Raw genomic sequence first — 11,161 nt, 5'->3', positions numbered from 1 at the left:
GGGGGCTGGTCATGCTCTGGCAGTGGCAAGAATCAGCCCAGCCCATGTCTCGGGGCACTTGGGGACAGGGCTGGGTGAGGCAGCGTACGCCCCTTCCACTGCACGCTCACGGCCAAAAGCCAGTGCCCCAGTGAACTGGTCTTTGCTCATGCAGACACACACATGCATGCGCACACACATGCCCAGGTAGACCACATATGTGCTGACACAGCGGCAGGTGCCTGCGTGTGAACACCCCTACAAATCTGTGCACACCAGGCCTCCGGCCATTCCTTTTACTGCTGCCCTATAAGCCCCCCACTTTGCAGTTTCAGCTTGGAGCACCCCAGGGAGTCTCCGCTCTCCCAGGGCCCCACTGCTGCCACCCCAGCCCGGCAGTCCAGGCCCCCTCGCCACCTCAGCACCCTCTGCCTGGTGCAGCGCAGCCCCGTTGGTGCCGCTCCATCCTAACCTCATTTCTTTCAGCAAAGTATAAAAGGACAAAGGGGAGAAACTTCTCTGGAGTGTGTGGAAATAAATAAACAATGTCTGAATTGCAGCCAGCAGCACCGTGTTGAGGCCTTTGTTGATATAATTAGAGTTTTGAAATGGGATTGATTAAGTGCCACTCCCCAAGACAGAGCGCATCCTGCCCTCAGCACAGGCACACGCTCGTCCTTCGCTGCGTTCCTCTGCCAGCGGCTGCTCTGGCACAGGGACAGCAGTGTGGGTACAGGGAGGGTGTCTGTGCCGGGTCACAGCAGGGGTGTGCGGGGTGGGGGGGGGTGGGGTGTCACAGGGCATGTGCGTATGCACGTGTGTAAGTGGTGGGACTTGTGCAGGGCCATAACCCCTTCAGAGCGCAGCACCGATGCACTGAGCAGGGATCCTCACAGGGTGTCCGGCAGCGTTAGGAGCCCAGGACGTCGGGGGGTCCCGGTCCCACCACAACCAGGTCTGCTTTGGAGCAACCTGCCCCTCTGCAGCCTGGCCCAGCGTGAGCTCCTCACTCCTGCAGAGAAGCCCAGGACTTCCCCAGGAGATGCAGTGGGATTCCCTGCCCACAAAGCCCAGCTGCCTCCGTGCTCATTAATGATTGTAATTAAGAGATAGTTTAATTCTGTGCTGTGCTTCCCTCTTCTGTGGTGATTACAACGTGTGCCCGGCTGCTCAGGAGCCCTCCTGGGTCCGCTGCCCGCAGCCCCACCGGAGTGGCCGTCGCGAGGGGCTCAGCCCCGCAGAGCGCTGCGGAGGGGTCCAGTGTGCTCCCACCGCCCAGGCCCTGAGGGAGACGTGGTGGACACCAGCAAATAGACACTGCCAGAGCTGCTTCTCTCTCACTGCTGGCCCTGCCTGGCACCACGCAGATCTGATGGGTCAGCGCTTTTGGGGAAGAACAAGACAGACCACAAATACTTCCCAGAGAGAAAAGAATTACAGCAGCTGACCTCAGGAAGTGCGTGCGTGTGCGGACACGCACCTGTAAACACAGAGCTGCACGTGTGTGCACATGTAGGCAGCTCTGCGCTCACACACACGCGTGCAGAGACACACCCCTGCCTGTACAGCGACACGTACCTGCACACATGTGCATGGATGTCTGCATACACGCACGTCCCAACAGATGAGCATGGACACACACACACACACACGCCTTTATAAGCAGATATATGGTCGCACACGTGCATACACACAAACGTGCATGGCTAGGTGCACACTCACACGTGTGCCGTGCCAGTGCAGTCTGTGGCCCCACACGAGGGCTACAGGGAGCTGCCCCTGCAGGGTGGGGAGCTGAAAAGACAAATGGGGCGGGGGGCTGGAGAGAGCCGCTGGGCCTTGGTGTCTCCACGCACAGCTGCTGCGGCAGGTTATTTTACAACCACTCCAAAAATATTATTCAAGATGAAGGAGAATCACGGCTGCTGCGAGCGAGCGCAGGGCCGTCGCGGGGAATTTATCATTCTGAATTGGGTGCCCCCCCCCCCCCGCAACGCCACGGTGATGAAGTGCTTCATTAATGGAAGATGCTGCAGCTTGGGGCTGAACGTGCCTGCACCTGAGCACGCTGGTTCCTCTGGCTCTCAGTCTTGGCACTCGCTCCCCCCCCCCCGTCCCCATGCATCCCCCCCCGGCTCCACACAACCCCCTATTGCATGGGCCACTGCCCCACAATTCGCAGCCTCTCCACTGCCTCCCTGCCCCACAGCTGGCACCCACTGGTTGTGTCCCCCCAGCCCTAGGAGGAGCTGCTCCATACCCTCCTCTGATGGTGACACAGGGTCATCCCTCACTGCTGATGGGGACCTTCCCCTCATTAAGGCTCTGTTCGTGCCAAAGCTGTAAATCTCAATGGCTTTTGGTGGGGGCAATGGAAACCATCATAAAAAATTCATACCAACTAAAGCAAACAAACAATAAACAAACAGCCAATAATTAAATGGTGAATTAACAGGATATATTTCATAGACCCACAGAGGCATGCTGCAGGATGAGCCCCAGCACGGGGAGAAGGGGCTGGATCCTGGGGGGACCCCGGCCCCTCCTGGGGAGAGCAGAGTGTTCCTGGCCCTGCAGGGCTCCTGCCTGGGACTCCTCGCCTGGGACCCCTCGCCTGGGACCCCTCGCTCGGGTCCCAGAACAGCCACATTGGGGGGCAGGAGTAGCCCCGCAGGGGCTGGTGATGCTGGGCAGCACTAGTAACTCCACAAAGGCATCACACGCCAGCACTATCATGACATGTCATGATGACTTGCACAGCCAGATAATGATGGAGCAACCATGGCCCTGCCTCCCTGCTGCACCGCCGTGCGCACAGTTCTGGCATTGTCCCACATCCCCTCACTCTGAGCTGTTGTGTGATGTCATGCCCACTCCATGGTGTCACTGATCTCTATGACATCACAGTCCCCTCCTTGCTCCTGCCCTGGCCATAATGTGTCTCTGAGCACGCCTGCCCGCCAGCACCCAGGGGCTGGCCCTGGCACCATCCATCACGCAGCATGGGCACACATCATTTGTAACTGGCACCTTCATTTAAAGGGCTATTATCATCCTAATTCCCCCCATTAATCACAGGGTACTGTGTGATGAGCACCAGGAGAGCGGATCTCTGACCCACAACCGCTGCAGGATGGAAGGGGGACACCAGCCTAATACCCTGAGACTGTCACACCCCCTGGTAATGCTGCAAAAGGTGGATGAGATGACACCCTTCCTTGTCCCTGCTGGCTCAGGGACCCAGTACCCCAGTGCAAGGAAGGAGCCGCTCTCCCTTGGCCTTTTCTGGTCCCAGAGTTGCCAGCCCGGGCAGTGTGCTGGGTCCTGAGAAGGGAGGGATGTCCCCCAGCACAGCCCTACAACCGCAGGGGCTGCAGGACAGGAGCCCTGGGGGGAGCAGGGGGAAGGTCAGGTCTTCGATAGCTGCTGTCACACCAAAAGGCGTTTCCTTGAACCGACCCCGCAATTAACCACCAACTCGGCTCCATCCCACAATATTGATTTTTTTTCCATAATTCTCTGAAGAAAAGCCCAAGCCCAGAGCTGTGATTTTCAAAGACTGTTTTATAAATAACCAGGGTCACCAGCTGCCAATTGCTGTAATGCTGCCTTGATACAATTTAATAAACATAATAGCCTCTTCCTTCATCGTGACAAAGATACTGGTGGGGACAGAGCTGCGCTGAGCAGAGGAACACATGGCTGAGACACACGCTCACGGATGAGACATGGACACACATGGCTGAGACATGGACACACATGGCTGAGACACGTGCACATGGCTGATACAGGAGAGTACATGGCTGATACAGGAGAGTACATGGCTGAGACGCGCACATGTGGCTGACATGGGTGCACACAGCTGACATGCACACGTCTGACACACGCACACGTCTGAGACACGCGTGCACAGGCTGAGACATGTCCCGCGTGGGGCCGCCCGGGGCCGCCGGAGGCCTGTGGCGCCCTCTCGTGGCCGCGGCGCGGATCGGGCCGGCGGGGACCGGGACCGGGACCGGGCTGCCCTCGCCGCTGGGCCGGCCCCGGCAGCCGCCGTGTGCCGCAGACCAGCCCGGCAGCGTGGGCACCAGCAGCGCTGGGACCGGGCGGGGGGACCGGGCGGGGGGACCGCCCGCAGCTCCCGCCAATCCCCTGCCTGGCGCTGCTGCCGCCCCCCCGTGCGGAGCCCTGGAGAGGGCGGGGGGACAGGGACCGCCCCAGCCCTCATGGGGCCGCCCGCAGAGCCGCTGTGGTCCCACTCCGCGAGGTCCAGGGGGCCAGCCCAGCACCAGGGCCAAGGACCCCAGCCCCAAAAGGACCTCGACCCCAGCATCCCAGGGAGGCACTTGAGAGCCTGGGCGTCTCGCCAGAGCCCTGTGGCTCCGGACACGGAGTGGGGGCTCCTGGGCTGGGTAGCACCCTCTGCACCACAAACAGGTCCCAGTCCCATCTTTCACATCCTGGAGGGCGGGTCGTGCCATGCCCCCAGCAGCCATCCCCTCTCCAGCTCCCCATCTCCCACCCCCAGACCTGCTGACTGATGCCAGAGGCTCCAAAATCAATTCCCATTCCCGCCAGGACACAGTGAGAAGGCGACAAATCACGGCTGCTGCTCCGTAGCCCCAGCGCCTCATTTTTCTTGCTGAACTCCATAATAAGAAATCAATGGCAGATGCTGCACTCCTGATGCATCTCCCTTGGGCCAGGCGACAGCAGGTCCTCATGCCCCCCAGTCCCCCTAACTCTTGGGTCCCCTCACCAAGCCCCAGCTCTGGGGAGGCCCAGAGTGCAGGGCAGCTCCCTTCTCACTTGCAGACCCTGCCCCTTCCCTGTCTCCCCACTTCTGTGCACCCTGGTTGCTGGGTACGCTCAGCCCCATGCTGTCTCATGGAGCCAGGTTGATTCCTGCCCATGGCACAGAGCCCTGAGTGCCCTGGCAGTGGCTCTGGCAGGTCCACCCCGTCCTGCTGCAGCCTCCGAGGTGGCTGTGGGGCCTGGGGAGCCCAAACAGGTCCCTGCAACGTCATGGGTGAGGGGGTCCCAAACCCACCCTGGAGCAGAGTGGAGCAGGAAGGCACCTGGTAGGCTCTTCAACCAGACCTGCAGCACCAAAAGGATGGGGCGGGTGGGTAGGAAGGAGCCAGGCATCCCGCGGGCACAGATCAGGGGGGCGCGGAGTCACCATCAGACCCAGGTATCCCGCGGGCACAGATCTGGGGGGGCACGGAGCTGCTGTCACGCGGCAGCTCCAGCAGCTGCAGAAGGCCCTGGGCTGGGGAGAGCCGCTCCAATTAGCTGTAATCGCGCTTCCCCGCGGTGCCTGACACCGAAAAACCTACATAATTACCAGCAGCGACAGGGAAGGCAGGACCAAGCGCTCGTGCTTAATTGAGTGTTTACAGCCCTGTGAGGGGGGGGCAATAACAGCTCTACAGAAAAGCAACCCCCACACACACCTGAGCCAGAGACGACACGGGGGGGGGGGCGGGGAGGGGGGAGAGTACAGCCCCATCCCTTTGCAGCAGGGTTTGCTCTGTCCTCGCAGCCCTCCCCGGGGTGTCCCTGTCCCCAAGTAGACAGGACAGGTAGCTCCTGCCACTGCCACTACCAGCAGCCCTTGAGCTCGTGGTTGACTTGCAAATGCAGCCTCAGGAGCTGAAGGTCTCGCTCCTGTCAGCCAGGCTGAAATCCCCAGGGCCAGCTGGGGGCGGGGGGGGGGGGGGTGTCACCATGTCCAGAAGTGCCCCAGAGGTGGTGACGGGGCATGGGGACACACCTGCCCAAGGTCTGGGTCCTCCTGCCAGAGGGGGAGACATGGTCCCAGAGGGATGGCCAGGTTTTGGGGCTGGAAGGGTCACACCAAGGAGGGGTGATATGTGAAGAAGTGACAGGCACCAGAGCCCCCCACCCTGCGGCCAACACCAACCTGTCCACACTGTGCCACCCCCAGCCTTGGTGGACAAAGCTCCTGCCCAGCTGTTTTCTCCTCGTTAAATTTTCATGAGTGTGATGCTAATTCTGCTCACCGCATTGCCATGGACCCCATAACAATGAGCCACGGTGCTACCCCCGGGCCAGGCAGCACCGGCATCGGGAGACAGCCGAGGCCAGAGGTCTCCGAAGGGGGCACAGCCAGGGCTCTCCCTGCTGCGCCCACTCCCTGGTGAGCCCCGCCTCCAGAATGACAATGTGCTCCTGCCTGGTGTGCACGGAGCCACATGCATGGGGTGTGCATGCAACACACATGCTGACATGCACAAGAGGATGCGCAGGAATAGCCTTGCAGGGACACACACAGAGTTGTGTGTGGAAATACAGGCACAGAGAGGTGTGCATGGAGGCACGCAGGTATAAGTGCACGCGTGTGCACGACACACCTTCCCTCCCCGCCCCCCCCCCCCCCGCAGCATCTCCCACCCTGAGGTAGCAGAGCCGGCATTGCCCTGCCCTTCACTCCCTCCCTTCCATGCCCAGAAACAACCTGTGGGATGGGAAAACTGCTGTTGCTGTTGTCCATATCCCACAACTAGGCACACCTGAGCAGTGGGATGGGGGGAGTGGGGTGCACCGACGTCCCCGTGCCACCCAAGAAGGGTGCTGGACAGAACGCAGGCATCTGAGCCCGGTCCCGGCGGACGCTCCGTGGCAGCCCCGCGGCGTACGGCACCGCCGCGCCACGGCGCTGGCAGGGGGTGCTGGGTGAGGGGGCCCGAAGTGGGGCTTGGGAGGGAAAGGAGGGAGCAGACAGCTTTCTGCCATATCAAGTCCTGCCCGCCCAGACGTCTGCCACTTTCTGATGTGCCCAACTAGAATCACTAATGCCAGTAAACCAGGCTAGATTAATTTTCATTTCCCCATGCAAATCAGTGCTAATTAGGATGGATTTAGTTCACATCACAGAGGCTGTGGGGACAGACACTGCACACGGTTGTCACTCCCCAGCCAGGCTTTGGGGTGTTTCAACCTCAGTTAATGATTTGGGAGGGTGGACCCCACAGTCTGGAGGTCAGGAGCCAGGGTGGGGGCAGCAGGTAGAGCAGGGATTGCTCCGAAATGCCTGATCCCTCTGACAGGATCCCCGTGCTGGCCAGCATCCCTCCCCTGCCCCTCACCGGGACATCCCCCCCCCGCCCCCGCTGGAGCCAAATCTGCCCCTCCCAGGCCTCCCCCCAACCGCTTATCGCTGCCCCCGATTAATGCCCGTGTGGGATATTAGTGGACCCCAGGGATAACGAGCAAAGCTGATGGGGCAAACAGGGGTGCCAGGCAGAGGAGAGGGATCCCGGCACCCAGCGACTCGGGTGCGGCTGGAGCAAGGAGCCGCTGGTCTGCGCGGCTCAGAGCGAGGCAGTGACAGGCGCAGAAGGGGGGGGGTCCCTGGGGGCCCCTCGGCACAAGCAGCCTTTTAAATGCAGATGAAGGTCTGGTCTGGAGGTTGGGCTGCCTTGTGCTGGGGAGCAGGCGGTGGTCCCAGCGCTGGCTGAGCTGGGACAGGCCAACAGCACCCAGCAGGATGCGACCGGCCCCGGATGCCCAGGGTCTGCCCTCCTCTGCAGTGGGGCAGGTGACAGCGCAGCCCCCCCCCCCCCCGCACTTTTAGATGCTGCCTGAGCCTCCTCCCTTGCCAAATATTTAACTAATTAACGCTGCCCGCAGGCTCCTGTTTACGCAGCTTCTTGTTGAGCCAGGAAGGACTCCTGGTGCCTCAAAGATGTTGCAAACGGAAAACGGGACCCCCAGGCACAAAGTTCAGCCCCTCAGAAGGGCTGGGGCACCTGGGCTCCCCCCACTGCTGCCTGCATACATGGCTGAGCCCCCCCCCCGCCCCAGCACTGGCACCCGGTGCGCAGCCCTGCCCACGCCCCATGCTCAGCACTGTGCAGCCCACAGCAGAGACTGGCTCACCGAGCACCCCACAGACCCCCAGGACCTGGGGCATGTGCGTGCCCCTGGGGAGAGCCCCCCCCTCCACCTCAGGGGGTAGGACAGACACCAGCAACGTCCCGTGTGCCATGCCCCCGCGCCCTGGCTGCAGCCCCCTTTGCCCCTGGATTTTCTGCCTCCTGGAATCTGGGTTTCCTGATGTCTGTTGCTCCCACCCCACAGCCCAAGGGCCCTCAAACTTCTCTGCACTCCCCAAGCATCCCTGAGCAACACTATTCCTCCTCTGCAGCACCAGAGAGGCTGGGGCAGTCTGGAGCAGGGGCAGGAGGTGGGCACTGCCCAGCTGCACCCCACACCCTCATCTTTCCTTTGGCTGAGTGGGGCATTCACGGCACTGGACGGTCAGGAGCCTTTATGCAGATCCCTGGGTGGGGGAACACAATGGAAACAGCCCCCATGCGGTCCCCTGTCTCCAAGGGGTGCAGACTGGATGTGGGGACAGCCCCAGAGGCAGGATGCTGGTTCCATCGGCTCTCACTTGGCCGGCATGGGTGCCAGAGCAAGAGCCTGCCCTCCCAGCCCTGCCGGCTGTGGCCAGGGCAGAGAGAAGCAGGGGGCTGAGCTGGGGGCTGCGGAGGGCACTGTGCTGTGTCACGCCATGGGGGGACGCCGCAGCGGTGGCTCAGGGTCTAGGCAGGCTGTGAGGCCAGAGACAGTGTGACAAACAGCCAGAGGCAGTGCCTGCCTCCTGCCCTCATTAAATCCCCCCTAACGAGCTCAGCACTGAGCCCTCGGGCCCCGCTGGACTCAGAGCTGGTCATTACTGCTGACAAGGACCTGTCAAAGTGGGAGACGTGGTGTGTCCCCCCCATGCACAGCACAGCCAGTGGGGGCACTTGGAGGGAGGCTCCACAGAGCTGGGGACACCTGCCCCCCAAACCTTGCCAGATTCCCTCAGGCTCTTCCCTCCAAACCAAGTGGGAAGACAAGTGTGCTGCCCGGGGCAGGACGGGCTGACGCTCCTTGCCCACGCTGCTGCTTTGGGATGGGGTGAGACTCAAGGGGCGGGGAGCTGTGTGGGAACCCTGGGCTCCCCCAGCAGCACCGCTGGGGCCAAAGGGAGCCTGGGGAAGGAAGGGAGGAAGCGGCACAAGGAGAGGGCGCAGGCAGCCCTGAGGAGAGAGGCATTGGGCCGGGTGGGAGACAGTGATGGCAGCGTGCTGATCCAGGGTGGAAGGGAGCTCCGGACAGGAGGGCAGGGCTGTGCGACAAGGCTGCTGCCAAGCCCTGGATTTCCCCCTCCAAGCTCCTCTCCCAGGACCTGCCTTGAGTGGGAGCGATGGAGGAGGATGACGCGCGCAGCCCCCCCCCGCCCCCGCCACTCGAATCCCCGAGCAGAGCTGCTCCTTCCCGGGAGCACCCTGGCACAGATAAGGAGCCCCGGTGATCCCCAGGGCACGTTTAATCTGGGACAGGACAGTTATTGGATAAATACCATGAATATGTAAATTGCATTTATGCTGATTTATGGCGGGGGGGCAGGTGGGGAGGGGAGATGGTTTATTTTAGTTTAATGCATCTATTTCCCTGCCTCGAGATGGAGAACAATCTCTGAGCACTGCATCTGCCAAGCCAGAGGAGATGATTCAGGCAGAGCCAGGCAGATGGGAGCACCCCGGGGCCAGGCTGGATGTGAGGGGTCTCACCTGCAGGGACGAGAGGTGGGCAGGCCGTGGGGTGCAGCACCAGGACACCCCCACCTCCCACTGCAGGAGCCCTTGGGGCTCCTGCATGCACCCCAGAAGGGGTGTGCAGGAGGCAGATGCCTCCATCCCCTCCGTGCCAGTGCTGCTCTCCTGGGGTAATGTATGGACCCGGCACAAGACCAGTGGTATTTCAATTAATTTCTGGGCCTTGCAAAGACTCCTGACCTTTCACAAGATGCAGAGAGAAATTGAGGTGATTAATCTGGTGGGTCAGGGTGGCTCCTCCGCTCTGACATTCCCTGTGTGTTACATGGGGTGGGGTGGGTAGCAGATCCCTTTGCATAAACCAGCTGCAGTGGATTTAGCAGTAAGATGCTGATTGTCCCCACACCAGCAGAGTCACAGCCCCTCTCTGCAAACAGCTGGGTCACAACCAGGCTGCGGGCACCAGGAACAGGAAAAACATGAGCAAGACCAAACCCTAAACTTCTGGTCCGCAGCCACACACCCCATGGGCGCACGCCAGAGTGCCTCTGGAGCACGCGTTCCCCTGAGCACACGCACCCGTGCCCACACCAGAAGAGCGTGCAGCAAGCGGCCCTCGTGTCTGCACAGACGCAGACATGGCCACCAAGCACCACCCATCCTCTCCCACGCAGGAAGAGGCACTCAACCCATTGCCCATGAGGTGCAAATGACTGTCCCCACCACTCACTTGCCACATAGCCACACCCCCAGCCCCGGGAAGGAGGAGGGCAGCAGGGGACTGGGCTGCACCAGGCTGGGGAGGCTGTGAGGAGCACCTGGGCAGCCAGGACATGCAGGTGGAGCTGGGAGGGGGAAGGGATTCACCTCTTAATTTCCTATTAACTGCTGATCAATCCAATTAGATTCTGCATGTAATGAAGGCCATCTGCTTGGTAGGGCTGGCCCCCAGCACTCCCTCCCCATCCCAAAGCATGTGCTATTCTGTGCAGCCGAGAGAAGTCCATGAGTGCTGGCAGGGAAGGGGTCTGGGGATGGGAGACTGATGAAAGGGGTTTTACCCAATTTTCCAGATGAGTCTAATTAAGTTGTTCTCTTCAGCTGTTAAATTAGCTGGAGCCCTTCCCCCTTCCCTGGGTGGTTCCCCCCCTTCCCCTCCCTACTCCTCAGATGCAGCAAATCAGCTTCCAGCCCCCCCCCCGCCCCCCCGCGGGGCTCTGCAAATAAATAAATAGACAGTCCCAGTAAAATTAACCATATGAGGAGCTGCAAATGAGGTGGAAAATTTTAATGGTTCGGCATTTAAAAGCTGTCTGACAGAAGGTAGGGATGTGAGCGAGCAGGGAGGAAACAGTTCTGGGAGCCGTGTATTGCCCCCCCTGAGGCCCCTCACCCCCAATTTCCATTATTCTCTGCTGCCCCGGAGCAGCACATCTCCCACCTGGCGCTTGAGATGCTGGGATTGCGGGAGGACCCGCAGTGTGGAGACCAGGTATCTGTGCCCCAGCCCCCGGGATGCCTCCAGGGCCAGGAGACCCTGCACGCCCTGGCCCTTCGTGGTGCCAGCAGGACCTGGCAGAGGTTAACCTGGGCCAAGGGGGCAGTGG

The sequence above is a fragment of the Nyctibius grandis genome, chromosome 11 (genome assembly GCF_013368605.1).
Source record: "Nyctibius grandis isolate bNycGra1 chromosome 11, bNycGra1.pri, whole genome shotgun sequence".
Classification (NCBI taxonomy): Eukaryota; Metazoa; Chordata; class Aves; order Nyctibiiformes; family Nyctibiidae; genus Nyctibius; species Nyctibius grandis.
Note: the sequence above shows the minus strand (reverse complement) of the source record.